This window comes from Manacus vitellinus, unplaced genomic scaffold (genome assembly GCF_001715985.3).
Source record: "Manacus vitellinus isolate BGI_N305 unplaced genomic scaffold, ASM171598v3 scaffold_15_pilon, whole genome shotgun sequence".
NCBI lineage: Eukaryota > Metazoa > Chordata > Aves > Passeriformes > Pipridae > Manacus > Manacus vitellinus.
In genome coordinates, this window is record NW_021939122.1 from 9,301,164 (window position 1) to 9,320,788 (window position 19,625).

Sequence of the window (19,625 nt, forward strand, 5' to 3'; positions counted from 1 at the left end):
ATAATGCAAGTTTTATGAAAAAACTTTTACATGAACAGTGGCTTTAAAACATGTATATTGTTAAAAAAGCTGCCAACCTCCTCCAAGTTGTGTTTCATGAAATGTTCCCTGACACACCTGTGTGCTAGTGGCTGATACTACATATCTGCCCTTTCTCTGGAGCAGGGTAAGGGCTGGCTGGGATTTCTTTCGTGTAGGGGGATTCCTTGAGTCAGAGGTGTAAACCAATCCACTAAAAAGCAAAACCAGAGCAACTGATGAAGTGTGCATACAGAAGGAAAATTTCAGACTATTTCCTGGCACTGTAAGGAATACAATCCTCATGTTGAGATGTGGTTTAATGATAGCTCTTACAGAATATTTGCTTACCAAGAAATGAGATCCATTCATGTGCAGTTTTTCTACAACCACAGCAGATTCAGGCATTCCAAACTGAGATGAGAATAAGATAGAATTATTACAATAGTATGAAACTTGCCATATGTAAACAAACTAATTAATATTTCCATACTCAAATACTCAGGGTTGTGGAAATAGTTATACTAGTTGACAAGGATAATCAGAAGAAGAATATTGGACAGAATAACTATAATGCTTTGGCAGTGACTTTCACATGAGAGATAAGACAGGGTACTACCTCTTTCTTAGGAAGAAAGATTACAGGAGATAAGGGCTGATAAAACAGTGAGTGGAGTAGATGAGATGAAATTATGAAGCAGCAAACATAGTATAACTGGAGTAAGGATCCCAGCAGAAATACACTGTGGAACTTCAATTGCTATGGGATAAGAAGAGGGCAGGATTAGACATAGTTTAAAAGGTATTTTGATGCAAAAGTTCATCAGTAGCCATGTCATCATCCCATAGGCCTGTTTAACAACCTTTGTATGCACTGGTGGCTGCTTGGCTTCAGCACCAGATATTTGGACTAAGTGTATCTTGCACTTACCATGATGATGGGCATTCTGAATTCAGGTTCAGAAAAAGGATTTCTTTTCTGTAACATGGTTGTGGTGGTGGTGTTTTTTAAGAAAGTTGGTACTGACTATAAATTAAAATGAAACAGGAATGTCCAGAAGTGTTACATCTCTCTAAATAGCAGTATTACTAAATAATAATTTGGGAAAAAAAGTGGACATGTCAGATTTCCTTTATTAAAAATCAGTAAAGAATGGAGCAGGGCTGAAGATGTCCTAAAAATCTCACTTGTATATTAGATGGTTTAATCTGGCTTTTTAAAGAAATTACACTCTTATGCATGGAAAATAGCAAAAAAATTAGAAATTTTTTGTTTAGGAACATACCACTCTTGAAATGAATTTTACTGTTTGTAATGCTTAGCTGTAAATGTCTGTAGCAGTAATGACCAACTCCAACAGTAACAGAGAAATATTAGTGAGAATAAATTCTTCTCATATTTATGTGGCTTTTCCAAGATAATTCTTTATTTCTAGACCACTTAAAACTGATTATGCTTAAACATTCAAAGTGTATTTTATCTACTTTTTGATATGGAAATTTCAGGTTCAGACATGCATTCAGACTGGGTTTTGGCCTACTAGCTGACATGCCTGAGTTTATAATTTTTTTTATACTATGATTGGGAGAGTGCTGCTTGATTGCAATACGGAATAGATCACAATTCAACCGAGAGGGTTGCTGTGGGTGTTGGACCAATGAGTGGTTGTGAATTGTGTTAATTTGCCATCAGTTGCACTGATTTTGGTGCAGAGAGAAAGAATCAAAGCTATGCATGCTTTCTGCTCTTGACTTTTGCCCATCTGTTTGTAGTTACTAGCTCTTTGACGAGCTGCTTTTGAGCCTTGCCTTATGCTATTCATCAAACATCTAACTTTTGTGTAAGGGAAAATTTGTTCCCTTTACATGGTTAGCTCATCAGACAAGTGGATGTCTTGCTACTGGTGTTTCGTGATGACTATGGAATCTTTCATTTTGTTACAAATGCATTAACTTTCCTTACAAAAACGTTAAGATCAGTATTGAGGAGAGGACCAGACTACACGGCAAATGGAGGCCAAGTAGGCAAACCCTGAACACAACTTGGAATATCACAGGGTTGTTGCAATTATAGCATAGATACAAGGTAACAGGGACGTACATCCAAAAGAAAAATCAATATGGTTACTTATTATTTAGTAGTCAAGTTATTGATTTTATACAAAATGCCTTTTATGAGACTGGAAACACTTTGCAGAATGGCTAGTTAATAACTTCTGTACTTATGACACACAGATATCTATATAATTAAGACTTTCAAAGTTAAGAAAATGCTAAAATTGCACTGTACATATGTACATACCCATTTTACATATATATTATGGCAGCAACATCAGTATACCTCTTCTAGAGAACCCAGCCTCAGTCACAGCACATAAAAGCTGATGTTACTTTCCTGAACTGTTTGATATATTATGTTCTGTTCAGTGCTTCTCTGCTATCTTGCATACCTGTAGTGAAGTACTCAAAGCTTTCTCTGAACTCAGAATGATTTTTTTAATTTGAGCTGTTCTACAGCACTCTTTATTGTCCAAGTGCTTCAGAAAGACTAATAACTGCTTTTTCTGAGACCACCCTATGAGATGAAAACTCCATTAGTAAGGGAAGTTGAGGTGCATGAAGAAAAAAACCTTGTACAGCATCCAGTGTTTTTGGATGCCTAACTACAACTGTTTAGATCTATGAGATATACAAGTATATTTGTATGTTCAGTATTTTGGCATTTTACCTTCTGAGAGGAGCTGCCACTGTGGTTGCAGCTCTTACCTCTCACTGCCGCAGGTCAAGCCCTTGGGCAATATCATGTTTTTTCTGAGTGACTTGCATGTCTTCAGGTAAAAATATTGAGCTGGGGCAGTGACAGAATCTGGTATTTCAAGGCAGAATTAAATCAACATTACTACATTACTATGTATTCATTCTGTCTTTTTCACCAAGCCCTGGCCTTGTGCACCTTACATTTTCTGTAACGACCGAGAGTAGTGCATAAACCTACTGGTTTTTCTGCACTGCCAGAGGCAGGTGTTTGTGAATGGAAAAGGTAATATGTGAAGAAGCAATTACAGGCTATTGTGGTGTGTATGTCAAAGGTGAGAAATTCAGGTTATAGAGGTAATCCGAGTTCTGGCACATTTCAGTGCTTGTTTCTGTAACCTTAACAGTGTTATTTTACTGTTATATTCTTGCATATGTGCAGCCTGTCTCAGGGTGGGGAGATCCAGCACAGCCTCCAGTGTGTTGTCTGACTACAGACATGATGGTAGCACGTGGTGCTGAGGCTCTCTGGAGTGCTGGCAGTGGTAGCTGACAGCTCTGTACACGATAGCTGCAAGCAAATGGCTGCTGCTTCCAGTGTAGAATGGCCAAGCACTTAATGTGGGTTATCCTACAGTAATTGGATTATTTAGCTGCTTTAATCAGCGATGAGAGTGTAAGCATAGGCATTAACAGCTTTTTATGAAGTTGGAAGATTCTCTCTTAACAAGTATGAAGCCAGTAGTTATGACGTGCCTGGAATTTCCCTGAAAGCCTCTGGGTTGTTGAACAATTGTTATAAACTTTCTGTCTTGTATTCTACTGTATAATTGCAGAACTTTAAAACCATTATAACTTCTGTAGATTAGCCTGATTTCCTTTCAGCTGAAAGGCTTTGAGCTAATTAATCCTCTGAGTAGCTGTTCCCAGTAATAAGTTCACTGGTTAGCTGATAAGTTATCATTATGGTATGAATTAATTCCATAGAACAGGTTAACTTTCGCAATGTGGGGACAATGTTCCACCTGTGATACACCTCCATTAGGAATCTGTTTGTAGTTTTGTTGTGTTGGTTTTTTTCTTTAATTGTACAGGAATGAGCACACAGGCAAAATGGAAAAATAATAATACAAAATGATCATCTCAAACTTTGCATGGCTACTTTTTGCATGGCTGCAAATGGAACTCTTGTGGAAAGACTTCATGGCATTATTATTTTCTTTGACAAAAATTGTATACTCCTTCAATAGAAAAGGATGAGAAACCTTAATAACAATAAATTCTCACTCTTAGTGTAAAGAAGGTACTGCAAAAGACTGGTGCTTCTGCAGTTAGAATTAGGATAGACACAAGACAAAAAAATCTTATATAAAAAATTATAGAGAGAAACTTGCCTAAAAACAAAAAGAATGTAAAGTGAGACTATATTTGCAACTGTAGTAAATGGACTTTATCAGTTTAAGGTAGAAGTCTAAAACTTTTCATAGTTATCAGTAAGTTATAAGGAAAAATATGATATAAAAAAAGGCTATATCATGGAGGATATATTTTATATATCTGTGAGGAGATTATTAAAGTAGTGAAAGATGTCTGAAAATGAGCTTGGAATGCTTTGTGCAATTCAGGTTATTTTACATATACCAGAAAGGACACTGTAGAACTAAGTAATGTACAACCCAATAAAGGAATGATTCAAAAACTGAAAAAAAGCTCAAGTACCTTAAACTTAAGCAATATCTAGCAACTACTGTGGGTATATATGCATTGAAAAGAAAAGATTAACAGTAAATTCTTATTGAAAGACTGTAAATTTCAAAGTGATATTCGAATATAAAACCTATTTTCTGTGAAATGGTTATTTTTCCCATCAGGAAATAAATTTAGGCATGAAATACCTTTTCTCTTATAAGAAATATCCCTGTGAGCAAACATTTTTTTGTATGATTTGTCATGTAGGAGATCTTAGCTAGCAGCTTCTACCATGAATTAGATTTCTATAGAAAACAGGAAAGTCCAAAAAAACTCAAGTAATATTAATAAGTTCTTGGGGGTGGCAATTGGTGACTAATCTATTTTCAGTACTAGTGAATATTTGTGCTAGATTTAGGTTAATATATCTGGTTTTCAAAGGTAATCCAGTAAGAGTTTCTGCTAGCTGAATGTAGACTGAGCTGTCTAAAGTGTTACATATACATTCAGTACCTGTCTTAGGAGATCTGCAACTTGAAAAGTTGTCCAGTTCTGAAATTCGTCTTGAGATGGCAGTTTTGTGGCCATGCTTCTATCCAGGGAGAAAGACTTAATCTATATGAGTAACACTGAACTGTTACTTTATTGGTTTTTACTGAACTGATGTAGAAATCCTAGGAGGAAGTCCTTTTTGCAACTTTTTTCCTGTTTGCTCACTTAAAGTGAACGCCCAGAAAGAGTGATTTAGGAAATACCAATGTTCTTGTGTGAGTAACTCCAGTATAAGGAAACTGTAAGTTATACTGTAATCAGTTAAGTTTTGCTGAAATCAGTATATAAAACATTTGAGTCATCAACATCTTAGAGGTTTAAATATGAAAACTATTTTTCATATCTATTGCAAAAAGAATTAGTGATAGCTGTCAGTTGCCTACCTTGAACTCCTTGACTCAGCTGCTTGGTTCTGCCTTCAGATTGCATTTGACTTGCTTGTGGGTTTTGACATATTGTGCTGTGGTGTTTAGATAGAAAAAAATAGCTCAATAGCAGAACTTTCACTTCCAGATTGTCATATCATATAATCTTATCTTTTGTCAAGTTTAGCCATCATACATTTGGACTTAGATAAATCACTAAGTTATTCTAAGATGATGTGTGATCTAAAGATTTTTGGGTTTTCTTGGGTTTGTTTTTGTTTTTTTCCCCCCTTGTCATTATTCTAAAGAACAAATTGTCAGTCAATTCATTCCAGTGCTACATTATCTTTTCAAAAGGTGGGGCTGATATAAGATGCTTTTACTGAGTCAAGCCATAAACTCACCCAGCCCAGCATCTTCTTTTCTGACTGTGGTCAGAAGTGAGCTGCCTGGGAAACTGTATAAAAAGAGGGCAAGCATATAAAACTTCCACAATCTTATCTCAGTCTCTAGCTATTTTGAATTTGAGGACTTACTGATCTGGGTGTGGTTTCTTCTTATGCTGCATGCCTATATGTTACACCCACGATTCCCAAATTTGGAGCCATGGCTGCTGTTCAAGGAGGTAAATGAACTGGGTAGGCACAACCAGGAATTTCTCCTGGGTTGCAGAAGGAGTAAGACAGATATTTTTAGTGGAGGTTGAGGCTCTGGTGGAGTCAGGGAGCAGTGCCATCAAGGCTCAGGATGGGAACTTCTGGTCCTTTTCCACCCCTGTCCAGACATCTCCTCTGAGCTGCATTCCTGCCCCACTCAGTCCTTCTCTTCCTTTTCACCTCTCATACAAACAGAGAATACACTTCCAGTTGGAGAAAACAGGATATGAATTTTTTAAATTGGAGAAGGGCTCAGGGTTCATATTCTAATATAAGGGGGGAAATGTTTGAGAGCCATTGCTCTATAAAATGGGCAATAAAATTGCCAAGATGCAGCTGCAGCTGTTGAAACAAACCCAGATTATTTTGCTCAGCAATTCTGAGTCACCACAACAGGACAAATATGAAAGCTTCCATAAAAGGCCAGAGACCAAGGAATGTTATATTCCGCTTTCCAATTACTCTTCCTGTTTTATTTCCCAGAGCAAAATGGATTTGGGGCACATGTTCAATGATTAAACTGGATTTCAGATAAGTTGAAATGTCTCATCTGCTCTCCTTCAGATTTCTCTGAATGTATTTTTACTGTTAAAGTGACTGACAGATCAGTTGTTGACAGTGAATACTCTTGCTATCTTGTGATTTTGCAAAACAGTGAATCTGGCAAAACTCAATTCCTGGAGTTTCAGAAATGAGATAGAAGCCCTTGCAGCTTAAATTTGACCTCCTCAGAATAATTTCCAGGTGCCTGGCTGGTATATTATAAAAAAAATTATGTTGAATTTCATAGTGTTTTGTAGTGTTTAATATTTCATAGTGTTGGCTGTGAGTTTTTCCAAGGGTACACTGTCTCCCTGGATGACAGTAGGCATCAATACTGTCTTCCACTGTGTGCAGGACCAGAAGAGAGGTGCATGTATTCCTTAAGAAATTTTGCTTGTCTAGTTTGCATTCAGGAGTGATTTTGTCAGTTGTTGTGTGTGGAGGTGGGAAGCAGCCGGATGGGAGATGTGTGAGTTTACAGGTTTAATGGCTGCTTATGAGAAACAACAAAATAACAGATGCCATCAGGTGTGAAACATGAATAACACGAAGCGCAGCGATGCTGTTATTTATGCAGTACAGGCTGTTTGGTTACTGAGTAGGTGTAAGCCAGTTCTAGTTCAGAATGTCTCAAAGGCAAACAAAAAATAGTGCTTTAAGAATTTTGCAATTCCGTGCATGCTGCCAGCCGTACCTTCCCCTCTTACATTGCCTATGAGCCCATGAGGGTTTCCAGAAATCCTGACACGTGAGGAGCTGCTCCTGGCTGCCTGCTGCCCTCCGCTGTCCTGTTCCTACACTGCCTGGTAGTCTGCAGTGGGAGCTGAGGCTCTGCCCTGCCAGCTCACCCACATTGCCGTACCCAGGCCTCCTTCTTGCACCTGGTTTCTCTCTGATTGCTCTCCCCCAACACTATCTTCTGGTTAATTCTTCTGTCGTTGCCTATGTTGACATTAATTTGTATTCTAGATTCTTGGGAGAGTATTCTCAAGAAACCAGTGTTTATGCAGTTCACCTCTCTCCACTGAGACGGAGATCTATTTGGGAAGGTTATATTCATTTTTGTGTTTCCAAAGGGGCTGTAGCATAGGTGGTTGAGCCAAAGGGACTGCAGCTTGCAAGAAATATTTTTCCATTTGTGTTTTAATCTGATTAAAGATGATGACAACAGTAAAAAGAGAACAACAGCAGCAACAACAAAACAGGGACATGGGAATGCTCATGTGGGATCCTGCACCTTGTCTCTTGATGATGATATTGTCTTTGGCTTGATCAATACTGTATTTTTCTTTCTTCAAGTGTGTGCAATAGAAATGGAGAATATTATCATGCACTTCCACTTGCTTTCAACTACTCTAAAGGGGATTATTTCAAGAATTGCTGGCTGGAGAACCCCATCTTAGGTTACCAATTCTACTTAGTACCCAAATACTTCTAATTACTCTATGTAGTGTATCCCTTTTCATGGCAATTCAAAGAAATACATGCACTTGAACACATGTTGGCTGTGAGGACTGCAGAGGGGGAATCCTTGCACAGAATACTGAGGCTTCCAGAGTCCCCCAGATAAAGAGAGGCTACAGACACTGTTTCTTTCCAAACATACAGGTGCTTATATAAAGCTTTGAAGCAAATTGTAGATACTTGAGTGTGAAACAGCACTAGCCCTGGGCAGGTCAAGTTCACTTACTACCAAATATTCCCTGGAGCCTCTTGATCTGGCATGGACACTGGCAGACTTAAAAATGTGTTTGGGTACATGTGCAGGGTGCAATCTGTTGTTTCAAACTTGTATCTTACTGGAGATACTAACACTTTTAATCTGTACTCTTTGAAATTTCTCTCCTCCAAAGAAGGTAGCAGTTTGATCTTCTATATTAAGATTTTTTTTTTCCCTAATCAAAAAAGACATCTAATACTTCAGAACTACCAAATTTCATGGGTCTCTTCCTGTGTGCATTTTATACATCAGGTAACTTGACCTCTAAACAGAACTTGATTCTCATATATAACCTGTATATAAAGCAGAGTTAACATACTTACAGTGTATATTTCAATAAGTTTGTTTCCTAGAGTCTGAAATGTGCAGGCAAATTTTTACAGGCTTTTTGTGAAGTGGGTTCTCAATTTGTGATTTCATAGAGATAGTTAAAGAGCAGTATAAAAAGGGTTCCTGGATCATACCACTGGCATTTCTTACTAAATATAAGTAATTTTTAATTTTGATACATAAATTTTCATGACCATAAGAACTAAATGTGTTAAACTTAGTTCCAAACTTTCAAAGTCAAGTTCTGCTTTGCAAAAACCCATATTTGCTGTAAACAATTTGGTTTACTGTATGTAACACTAGAATACTGCTCTCAGGAAAACATACTTGAGCAAAATAGCTCAATGAAATCTTACTCTATATAAAATATGAACTATTGTTCATATTTTATTGTTCATAAAAAACAAAACTGTTTGTTTTTTTCCTGTTTTATAAAAAAATAACGAAAGTAACATGACTTACCACGTACTCATTTTTCTTCTCCCAGGCACACATTGGAGTTGATTCCAAGCAAGTTAAAGAAGCAGTTTCTCATGTCTGCTCTTCCTCCTTAAACTGTCCCATATGTATTTTGTTGTTTTTAGTGTGATTGACAGGCTTGGCATTCATGGTGGGTGGGAGAAAAACGTTCTTAAAGTAAAAAAGCTGAAATATTCTGAGTCTGAGTAAGTCTACAAAGAATGTTGGAAAATGAAGTTTTGCTTACAGCTGTCTAGAAGTTTGATAAGAATTTTACTAATTGGTTTTGTCTTTTTTTGTTTGTTTATTTGTTTCACTTACCAGGAGACAAAAATAGCAACATAATCAACAGAAATCATAGTGTGTGAAAGGAACCTTGGGAGATCTTGGCAGGACTTCAGCAGAGAGGCAGGATCAAATACAACTAGTGGAAATTGGGTCAGTCTTGTAAATCAGTTTGCTAACCCATTTTTCTAACTTAGTTCTTGCGAAAGGATCAGGTTCATCACCTCCTTGAGTGGAGCAGCAGGAGAAAGAACTGTAATAAGTTCTGTGCTATACTGCTGGTGGGAGCGAGAGAAAATGCCTCTTTGTAAGGATACTTATGGTCTAAGCACCAGATGGGCTCAACCACCACATCCTCTTGTTTCTGAAGAAGCAAATCCTGTTTCATTAGCATTTGTTCATAAGTAGTGCTTTGGTAAACTTTTGTTTAGTCTTTTCACTCTTCAATTTGGTTTAGTCTTAACTGAAAAATGAGGTGTTCAAGTTGGTCCCAGTATACTGTTCTTTATCCCTTGGAAACTGCTTCTGTCTCAGTGCTATCTTGATGTACTTGAATATGCTTGTTATGCAGCATCTGTTATATCAAAAATATTGAATGTAATTAAGTCCAGAACAAACTCCTGTGGGACTCTACTTGAAATTCCCATTGAGTTTGGAAGTGATTCACAGATATCTTCTCAATGTGAGTCAAATGAGCACTTAAAACATAGTGTTTTAATCCCATTTCTCTAGTTTGTATGTGATGATTTGTATATGGAACCTCATTGAAAGCCTCAGTGATATGTACTTTGTGCCCATTATCTAGTCAGCTGTGACATTGAGGAAGGAATGAGACAAGTTTGACACAGTTTGTTCCTGAAAAGTCAGTACATTGAGGCCATCATTTGTGAGAATTGAAATTGGGCTGACTGTTCTGTCCTCCTTCTCCCCTCATCTTAAAGGCTGGATGTCTACTTTTGTTCAGCTACTGTCATTTTACTGACCTACAGTATGTGCTGACCTCATAGCACTGAGAGTTTGGGGATAATTCTTTGACTGGTTCTTTACATAATATGTATCCATAATTTCATTATGCCATTCTTACTTAAACTTCTAATTCACTTTAATATCAGTAATAAATATTCTGATCCTGGTGTGGCTGCTATCAAAATTAAACATCTGACCGCAACTTCTTCTGTGAAAATTATTTAAATGCTTCAGTTTTCTCTCATTTTTTTTTTCCTGTTAAGATGTGGATCTGGAAATACCTCCTGGGTTTTTTCTTACTAATATTTCAGAAGTCACAGTGACTTGAGTGGACTTTGGATGAACTTGTGTGTGAAGGAAGTGTCACAGGCTTTTCCAATGGTGCCACAGATGGGCAATATGGGCAAGAGTTTCTTATACAAATGTTCTTGCAGAAAATAATTGTGTACTTCGGGTGGTTTAGCTTAATTGCATTCTGATGTGTGCCTTTATCATTAGATTGCTTTTTGGTTTTCACTATTTGTTTTTTGAAAGGGCTTGTTGAAATTCTAAAAGTCATGCAACAAGAAAGTATTCAAAATAATTTCTTTTTATAGAGTTGTATCTCTTTCCATATGACAACATACTCCAACAGTGGCAACAGGTACTACTGGGTTTTTTCCCTCCTACTATGCCAGCCAGTTATGAGGTATGAAAATGCAGTTCAAGAGTCTTGGGTTCCCTTTGTGACTGACCTAGATTATTTTTTATGACTTTAATAAGACAATTAAGGAGTTTTTCAGAGGCCAGAGGGAACTATGCCTGCCTAAATGCTTCACGGATCTTTGCAAATCTCCTTGTTTTCTGTCCTAATGTTTCCCTCCATCCCTGTTTCTATGAGAGCATTTAGTACTGTAGCAGGGAGAATATTAGGAAGCCTTTGTCCAAAAGTTATGAAAATTTTCATGTTATAAAATGAGCATGTAAGTTTTTTACATGTCTGTTTTTCTGGTATGTGGGGAGTGGTGGTGGTGGTGGCAGTGTTGTTTGGTTGGTGTGTTTTGTGGTTGTTTTTTTTTTTAATTAACAGTGTCTTTTCAATTCTACTAACTGCATGTTGTACTCATTGGTTTTGTGCACTGTTTGTTATAAGTTGTAATACAGAGCAATAATATGTAGAAATTATCTGAGCAGTTATATTATAAATCAACATAAAAATTGTTGGAGGATTCTGGAACCTATGTTACTGAAAAATAATTAATTGTTCATGATAAAAAATGAATTACATCAATTTGGATACTTAATTGAAGTAATAGGTAGCTCTAAACAGTAACACTAAAAAGCATTTCTTCCTTGTGATCACAAAAGACCCAGATCCAAAGAAGTCTCAAATAGGAGGGAACAAAAACCACAAAAACCAAACCCCAGACACCCAAAAACTTGCTAAAAATGGTTAGCACCATTGCTACATCAAGGCTGATTTGAAACCTATCACCTTTAAATCACTTCCACTATATCCATTTTGCTGCATAAATATACCCTATTTCTTTATTTCGCTCATTCTTCTACCCATTCCTGGAACATGTAGTTTCAACTGAATTTCAACTATTGCCAAATGTGCTAAGGTGTTTTGTTTGCATGTTTTGTCACAGAGGCTGGATACATAACACAGTCCATTGTCTTAAGGAAAATTGCTCTCTGTGTTATCATTCAACTTTCTGAAATCTTTTTATGTAGCTTTTGATTGTTAGTTTGACCTCCTCTTTGAAACTAGCAACAGATTTAGCCTTTATTCTAGAGAACTTTGCCAAAATAACCATGCATTACAAATGTACTTAATCTCCTAGGTGTTTGTTTGTAACCTGGATTTTGCACCTAGTTTTCTTTATCTTTTCAAAAATTCATGTTTTTAACTAGTACAATAAAATATAACAATAATAAAACCACAACCTGCTACGGAAGTGACATTGTTCATTAGAAATTCTCTTTGATTTTTTTTGAAGGCTGGAATTGATGCTGTAGTGCTTGGTTGTGATATTCTTTGCGAGTGCTCAGTATTCTTTGCTGTTTAACTAAGCCACTTTTTTGATTTTTATTCTTTTGAACACCTTGGCAAAGCTTGCTGTCTATTCCTCTAGATTCATATGCTGACTTGTATAGTTTGCACTTAGACTTCATGTAGTTTCTTTAAAGAACCTCTCCTTTGAAATTCATCTGTGTTGACTCTTCTGATAAAATATAGAAAAATGTGTATGAACAGATTTCCATCTGGCAACATTTATATGCATTAAAACCTAGTGAGTAAATTTAAAAACAGAAAACCAGTCTTATTTCAGTGTCTTGCCTTATTTAAATAAATTCCTAGGCAGTTTAAATTTGAAATGCTGTGACCTATGCTTGCTTTTTTTTTTTTATTCTTTTGTTGTATTTTGTTAGTCTAATGAGTTCTTGTTCAACTACTATTGATTTTTTTTGAGGCTTGAATATTGATATGTCTAGAAAGCATTTCACCATACACATGATTCTTGAGATAAATGGAAAAATGTCAAAATAATACCTCAACTCCCAGTGGGCATCATTGCACGGTATTTTACAGGGAAAGATCTCAGCAAAAGTTGCCCCTGTTGGTGTTGAAGCGTGCCACGAAGTTTAGATTAAAAACCAGAGTGGTGGTGTTTTTGCTACATCTGCTTCCTGGGCCCAGAGTTGTCTGTCACTGCAATGAACTTGGCCAACTCCAGCTGATTGTCGAAAGAGAAAATTCTAAATGATGTTTCTGGAAAATCTGCCTCAGTATGACTTCCTAAAGAAGGCTAAATTTAAATAAAAATACACAAAGATGTGCATTTACTGCAAGTGTTATGGATACCACTCATTTCTCTGAGGTATAGGCAGAGAGGTACATCTCCATTCCCCATTTGCCCCATACTTCCACTGTGCTCCTTACAGTCCTTGTAAGCTTTGGAAGAGCCTTTGATATTTCAGTACACCCAGCTACCAAACAGCAGGTTTTTTGATTTCCACAGTGAACTGGTAATACTGGAGTTCACTGAATTGAAAGTGGCTTGAACCAGAAAAGCTTCAGTCACAACAGACTTTGGAGTTATAACTGAAGTATTTGTTGTTGGGGTGCACTGTTAAGAGGAAATGTAAGGTGTATGATGGAAAACAGAGTTCCTTCTGTTTTGAAGAGGTATTTCTTTCCAGCTGTGGTGTAGTTGACACACTGAGGAGAAGGGGTGATGTCCAGAGGGACCTCGACAGGCTTGAGAAGTGAGCCTGTGCCAACCTCATGAAGGCCAAGGTCGTGCATCTGGACTGTGGCAATTCCAAGCACAAATACAGGCTAGGAGGAGAGTGGTTTCAGAGTAGCCCTGTGGAGAAGGACTTGGGTATGCTGGTGGATGAGAAGCTTGACGTGACTCAGCGATGTGTGCTTGCAGCCCAGAAAACCAACTGTGTCCTGGGCTGCATCAAAAGCAGAGTGGCCAGCGGATCAGGGGAGGAGATTCTGCCCCTCTGCTCTTGTGAGACCCCTCCTGCAGTGCTGCACTCAGTTCTTGGGCCCCCAACATAAGGACATGGGCTGTGAAAGATGATCAGAGGGCTGGAGCACCTCTCCTATAATGACAGGCTGAGAGTTGGTGTTGTTCAGTTTGGAGAAGAGAAGGCTCTGGGGTGACCTTATTGTGGCCTTGCAGTATCTAAAGGGGACCTACAAGAAGGCTGGAGAGGGACAACTTACAGGGACATGTAGTGATAGAACAAGGATAATGGCTTTAAAATGAAACAGAGTAGATTTAGATTAGATATTAGGAAGAAATTCTTTACTGTGAGGGTGGTGAGGCACTGAAACAGTTGCCCAGAGAAGTTATAGATGCCCCATTCCCAGAATGTTTGTCAAGGTTTTTTGACTCATAAATAAGTCTTTTGCATGTCTTTTGTCCCTAGACTGTTGACATAGATAAAATTTAATGAACAGAGTTTATTTGACAATCATCAGAAATATGATAAAATCTCAATAAATGAAAAGGACTATAAAAGCTGAGAGATCTATTGGTTTTGTTTTGTTTTTTTTTTAAATTCTGAATGTGTTTGGGGAGATATCAGAGATATTATGTTTATGATAATAAATTGTAAAGGAAAAAACTATCAAGAAGAAAAGATGAAAAGTGCTTTTGAATTTTTCTCATTTGCGTTACAAAACTTAATTTCATAACCTTTTATTCTAGATCCTTTTTGTTAGTTTGGTTTTGTTTATCAGTTAGGTAATGGTAATGTCATTGAACATCTTTATCACTGTGCTGTTAAGTGAAATTAGATCTAGGTAAAATGGTGTTATGATTACAGGAAAGGTTATGAAAGGAATAAACAGTCAGTGACAGATACTTCTCCACACCAAATGTGGAGGAGTGTTCTATTGTTATATACTGAATAAAGTCAGAGTTTAGTGTGCTTATGTTAATTCTTCTTCCATTTTTCTTGTAAACTGACTTCTGCTGTTGCCAACCTTTTCCTATAGCTTTAGCATCTCCAGTTGTCACAGAGATACTCAGAAAAACTGTGAATGTTCTCACAGATATTTTCTTTTCACAGTGCCCAAGTGCCTTGTATGAATCACTGACAATACAGAGTTGTTTTAGTTTATTCTCTTCTGTATTCCAAAGCCAGAAACCATCCTAATCATGTTGTTTTATTTCCAAGGAAATATGTGTTGCCTATTGGAAAAATGCTGAGGGGAGTTTGTGGGAATTAGTGGCAATGAGGGTACCTATGCTGCTTGTGTTGGTACCATTAAAATATATCTCAAGATTTTTTTCTGTTTCTAGGGAACGTACTAGGAAATATTGGGCTCAGTATCCATGCATTTTGGAAACTAATGGAGCATATCCCAGTCACACTGCTTTTGTGTGTTGTAAACATTCCTCTGATAAGCTTTTTAGGGGTCTAGATATGAGGTGTTTGGTATGCATCCATCTACTGACAGCATTATAAATATTACATTTCTGACCTTCAGATTTTCTCTCTTGATCTCTGGTTAAATGATGTATTTGCCAGTTTGACACTGCTGACATTCTGTCTGTTTGGTCTAGCATTGTTATACCATGATTTCTTGTGATCCCATTGTGATGGGAATGACATATCTCAAATGATGAATATACTTTGAAGCAATATGGGGAATAAATTTCATTTGCAACAAGACTTCTGTTGCAAAATGTCTACCTCAGTGTCCAGTATAAATGATTTACATAACATACATTTAAGAACACTGATGTTTTATCAGATAGTATAAAGCAGGATAAGCTACTATTTGGCTGGATAACGTTGTAATTATGGTTTTAGTTGGATTTCCCCTTGCTTTTGTTTTCCTATGCACTGCATTGGGCAAACTTGCATTCGCGAGACAATAAACTGAACAGTGGAAATAGAAGCTTCCTGTTTTCCCTCAGAATGCTTCACTTCTCTAGAAATATTCTCTTTTCTAGAACCAGTAAAAATTAACTTCATTTCTGAAGTGAACTATAAACCATATGAAGTGAGAAAGAGAAGAAAAGAACACAAAAATTTGCGCTCTAGTGTAAGGTTTTTTATATGCTGCTTTTATGTTTTTGAACACCTCAAAAGCAGCCCTACCTTAGAATTCCATGTTTGTTTTCAGAAGTTGATTGGATGTGTGATGTGCATAAAACCTTTATAATGTTACCTGTATTCCCCAAAAATGGAAGTCTCTTTTGATTCAAGTATTTTATGAAAAACCAGTGGGAATTTTTTACACATAGCCTTCATGTCCTCATTCCTTTATTATTAAAATGAAATGAGAACTTAAAAGAAAAGTCAACAACAAATGTCAGGCTGATAAAAACCTCACCACTGACCTTCAAAGGAGTGGGCTTTGACTATGATATGGTTATCCTCTGAGGTTAGAAGTTACAAATCAGATGATGCAGTGATGACTTTCATCCTCTGGAACCTACACACTATGCATAACATCCCATGCCTCATTTATCACTTCTTTTCCACTGGCTAGAGCATGATCTATTATTTCTACTTGCAATTTTGCATCTCTCCATTGCTGGTGGACTTCAGCAGACAGTTGAATTCCCTGGCAATTCTCTCCTCTTGGTCAGCTGTGCCCCAGTTCATAACCAAAGCACTTCATGTGCTGTATGTATGACTGGCATGCAGTGCAAAAGCTATGGGAGCACACACTGCCCCAGTATACCTGTATCAGCACAATGAAAAGGAATGGCCCATAACTTAGATAAACGTGTGCTGCAGGCGTTCTGGTCCAGTGTCCCTGAGATGATGCCATCAATGTTGTTTAACGGGCCAACCCAGCTTTTGGATTTCTATTGATAATTTGCAAAGTGCTTACATCAGCTTCTGGAGTCATATTTTGTTTCTGATTTCAAAGAAAGCTCAATAATATATAAGGGGCAGTAACTTCCAAGTAATTTTGAGGTCATATCAAGCCCCACAATCACTCACTAAATAATTTCTTTCTTGTCTGGGCATCTTCCTCACTTTTTTCCTCATAACTTTATCTACCAAGACTTCAGAAATAATTGCAGGTCCAAGCAAAAGCTTAAATTGAGGTATTGAAAGACTTAAGTGCTAGAAACTGAGGTTCTGCTCTGGATGGACTGAGCTCAGGAACTTCATGATACTATAAATAATTCTTTTCATTTTCCTTTTCATTCTCATAACAAATGAATTGCACTCAGCTCTTACCTCTTGCTGTTTCTCACAGCATGCAAACCCATGTGAGTCAACACTCTCTGTAAGAGCAGAACAGCGGGGAAGAAAGGCCAGAAAGAATGCAATATATTTGTGAGGGTTTTCTTAGATTAGTCTCCTTCAGATTTCTTATTTGTATCCCAGGAAACCTGAGAGCTCAGATACTTGCTTGTCAAACAAAGCAGGCTGAAACACATCACTCCTGAACAAAGTGTGGTTATGAATCTCTGAGAGTGCAAGAAACATCCTAGGAGGCATGTGGTGCCCAACTTTGTCTGCCTCTCTGAAAGAATGGCTTTCACCCTGCTACTGATGGAAAGCTCACTGAAAAAAAGAACCAGACATGAGGCAATATATTCGTAAAGGTTGCCTTTCTGCCTTTTTTTTTCCTGAGTTTCTGTCAATTTGTCTGCCTTTAGATTAAACACTGCCTGTGGGAATTGGGTGTTGTCCCCCTCTTGAAAGATTAAAAACATGTCAACAATAAGGTGATTCTAAGGTGAAAAAACTGCTTTCTGTTTGCACACCCTGCCTGAAAATCAGAGCTTTTGTGTTTATGGCTTTTAATCCTCTGATACAAACATCCCTGTCTGTACTTCCTGTAAATAGTAGGAAAATACCTTTACAACTAGTTTCCACTATTAACTCCAGTTTCAAAAACTCCTAGGAGTATTTCTGTGCAACTGCATATGAAGAATCCTAGAACATCTGTCATACAAAAGTAGACTATGAATACAGTCAGTCTCAGAAAGAGCAAAGTTGAAATTTAGCATTTCATATGAAATTCCTCGGTGATATTTCATAGCTTTGTAACAGTAGAATTTAAGAGAAATGTTGAATAACCTTCCCTGTTTCAAAAGGCAGCCACCTTCCTTAAGACTTAGTTGTAAAATATTTGCCTAATAGAAGAATTTTTTTTTTTTTGGTATGACATTGTATGGAAACTTCGAAAGGAAAATCAAGTGAGTTTTTGAATGGAGCTGACACCACCCCCTTATGCTTACAGAGGATGATGAGGACATAGTAGAACAGGGAATGTATGCTAGCACAAACTGCACTGAGGAATAAGATATTACGGTCAGTTATAGCAGGTGAGATACCCTGTGTGCTTTCAGTCAACACTAGAGTGAAAATAAAAACAATGGAGGACACTGAATGGTGAAAGGCATTTTAAGTTGAATAGTTTTTCATCTAGTCCATCTGATCTTATATGATGTCTAACTAGTAAAGCTTTCTTCTAAAAGAGTAGCACAATGAAGTTGCAAATCTGTTTTGAAATAGATTGCTTGAATTGAAGAAAGAGTAGTGAACTATGAGGTGAAAGTTGTTCTCACCAGATACACTCAGAGAGTTGGTGTCAGTGGCCACATACACATACTGTACAGTTTTTTCCACTTTTTCAGGAAAATTTATTGAGTGCCATTTTAATGGTATTTCATTTCAATGTGCTACATTTGTTTCTTACAGAATTAAGTAATGCGATTTCAAATAATTGAATTCAGTGGCAAATCTCCTATCAACAATGCATAGATGTATTTATTGTCCAGAGTAAATCCCAACAAGTCAGCCAATCCTGATTTAATGAATTCTTTTCCTGTATATTTGTTCTATATATTTATTCTGAAATTTAATAGTGATGCTCAAAACCACATGTCAAAGCACAACAATGAATGACAATCTGCAGTTGCAAAAATCTGATATCACAGATTTATTCAGTGAAACGGTTTCTGAGATGGGTTGTACTGCTATAGGCCTGTCTTAACTCTGATGATATATATATAGTGCATCTACGATATGCTGGCATTTAAGGAGGAATACAAAGCACTATGTCATGTTGTAGCAGACCATAAGGGGGAGTATTTAACTGCATTGAATGGTTAGAGCTCGGGAAGAGAGATTGAAAGCAGGAGCTCTAATGCAAGGCAATTGAACACAGGTAATCTCATCAACTCCTGTTGACAATGAAAAGTAATAGCCTGAAAGACAAGTTTGGCATGTCTTTAGACTCAAAATAATTGTAACCTCATGTATACATAAAATCAAATAGTAAATGTCTTACTGAACCAGAACCAGTATAATTAGTTTCAAAAAATGGAGTGATGTTTTTTTGTCACTTGAAAAGGAGTGTAATAGTGTCTTCATTTATTTGACTGGATGGCTAATTAAAGTATAATTTGGAACATTTACACATACGAAATAGTTTTGTTTTCTTTCTCATGTTTATGCAGGTTCTACCTGTAATTTTACCATAATAGTTGGTGCACTTCTTTTATGTTGATGGTGTTTACAAAAAAGACCTTTTATTGTACTGCTGTAAGTGAGATAAGAATCTAACCCACAATATACATTCATGCAGGAGACATTTGCAGCTGTCAGATAGTTGGCAGCTCATTGGCTTGTTTTGAGATCTGTGGATAAAACCCAGTGCAGATTAATGACAAGATATAGGATTGGGGTTTTTTTGATAACTGACACTTGGTATCAAGGGGGCTAAACCTGACAGTTGACTATTAGTTTATCCTGGCAAATTCTGTGTGGAAGACTGTGTAGAGTTATGCTGTGCTTTTGAAA

The 19,625-nt window shown here is 37.1% G+C and overlaps 1 long non-coding RNA gene across 1 annotated transcript; it reads right to left on the reverse strand.

Annotated features, from left to right (window-relative positions):
* Positions 1–369: 369 nt before the first annotated feature.
* On the reverse strand, positions 370–9,179 carry LOC108639032. The gene is made up of 3 exons (XR_001920224.1): positions 9,090–9,179; positions 5,397–5,473; positions 370–432 (listed from the first exon to the last, which is right to left on the reverse strand). It is a non-coding gene; the product is annotated as an uncharacterized LOC108639032 (long non-coding RNA).
* Positions 9,180–19,625: the final 10,446 nt, after the last annotated feature.